Raw genomic sequence first — 2010 nt, forward strand, 5'->3', positions numbered from 1 at the left:
AATCAATCCCACACCCATGTCATTCCCCACAACCCTGGTGTGTTCTCTTCCTGTTGGGGAACACTTCAGCAGTCACGGGTATTCAGCCTCTGATCTTCGGGTAAGCATTCTCCAAGGCGGTCTTCACGACACACAATGCAGAATCGCTGAGCAGAAACTGATAGCCAAGTTCCGCACACATGAGGACGGCCTCAACCGGGATCTTGGGTTCATGTCACACTATCTGTACCCCCCACGACTTGCCTGGGCTTGCAAAATCTCACTAACTGTCCTGGGTAGAGGCAATACACATCTCTTTAACCTGTGCTTAACCCTCTCTCCACTCACATTGTCTGTGCCTTTAAGACTTGATTCGTAAAGACTCGCATTCCAACCATTATTTTGTAAATTGAGTTTGTGTCTTTATATGCCCTGTTTGCGAACAGAACTCCCACTCACCTGATGAAGGGGCAGTGCTCCGAAAGCTAGTGGCTTGTGCTACCAAATAAACCTGTTGGACTTTAACCTGGTGTTGTGAGACTTCTTAATGTGTTTACCCCAGTCCAACGCTGGCATCTCCACATCAAGGATTCACAATTTACATTCATGATTTGCACTTGGAAATTGGAAATGCAAGCAGAAGGTTTGTAGGCAACACCAAATCCCCCCTTTCATCATCAAATCTTATCAACAATATCCTTCTATTTCTTTTTTCCTCATGTGATCTTCCACCTTTCCTTTAATTGTGTCTATGCTAGTTGTCTCCATAGTCCTTGTGGTCGTTTAAGACCCACTGTCTAAGCATCCTTGGATGAAGGAGTTTCTCTTGACTTCCTCATTGGATTTATCAGGGACTCTTATATTTAAACAGAAAAACACATTTACTCATCAAAACCTGTCATAACCCTATAGAAGTCTACCAGCTCACTCCTTAGTTGAAGACCTCCATCAGATCACTCCTCGAAAAAAGAATCTAAGTTTTCAATCTTCAATCCTTCCTGTTAGGTATAACCTCTCAATTCTGGTATCATTCCAGTAAGTCTTTATTTGCAGCTTCTCTTGTGCCTTTATATTATTTTTATAATCTGGAATCAGATCAAAATTCCAGTGTTCCGTTTGCTTTTTGTTATGACTGTAATAACAACAACACCAACGTGTATTTGCATAGTGACTTTTAACATCGCAAAATAGCACAGGCGGTTCACTGGGGCGATTAGCAGGTGAAACATTTGGCACCAAACTATTTAGGGAAATTTTAAGAAACAATAACTTGGACAAATAAGTAGGTTGTAAGGAGCCTCTTCAAGGAGGAAAGAATGGAGAAACAGAGAGGTTTAAGAAAAGAAGTTCCAGAACTTAAGGCCTAGGCAGCTGAAGGCATGGGTACCAGTTAAACAGGGATCGCTTCTCAGCCTTTTGGCTAAGATCAAGTGTAGTATCGACATGCTGTACTTGGTTGAAGTCATTAGGTTACATTTTAGCTTCATTTGAAGCAATTTTTAAAAGCGGCATCTCGGCCTTTTGGCTAAGATGCAAATGAGATCAAGCCTTGGAGGAGATGCAATGCCTACTCCAATCAGCTTGAATCATGTAGATCAAGCCCAAGACAGGAGGTGAGAGCCCTGTCTTGTCAGCTTGGATCGGGAATGTCTCAACTTGTTGAGACTCTGAATTGGACCTGATTTGATTGAATTGGAATAAAAAACTTTTTAAAACAGTTAAACAGGGATGCACAAGAGGCTAGAAATGGTCAGAGTACTGAGATCTCAGAGACTTGTACAGCTGGAGAAGGCGACATAAATAAGGTATGGATGTGAAGGGGTTTGTATAAAGGATGAGAATTTTAAATTTGAGGCTTTTTAAAATTCATTCATTGCCTACAATCTTCTGCTTGCATTTCCAATTTCCAAGTGCAAATCATGAATGTAAATTGTGAATCCAGCAGTGGTCCTGACACCGATCCCTGTGGAATGTCACTTCCAGCCTTTTGCCACTCTTAATCAGTCAAGTCATTGTTGCCAAGAAATTAAG

At 41.6% G+C, this 2010-nt stretch overlaps 1 non-coding gene across 1 annotated transcript; it reads left to right on the plus strand.

The window, feature by feature from the left end:
- The first annotated feature begins 1379 nt into the window (after positions 1-1379).
- LOC144505690 (U2 spliceosomal RNA) lies at positions 1380-1571 on the plus strand. The gene has a single exon (XR_013499840.1). It is a non-coding gene; the product is annotated as a U2 spliceosomal RNA (small nuclear RNA).
- Positions 1572-2010: the final 439 nt, after the last annotated feature.

Source organism: Mustelus asterias, chromosome 16, assembly GCF_964213995.1.
Source record: "Mustelus asterias chromosome 16, sMusAst1.hap1.1, whole genome shotgun sequence".
NCBI lineage: Eukaryota > Metazoa > Chordata > Chondrichthyes > Carcharhiniformes > Triakidae > Mustelus > Mustelus asterias.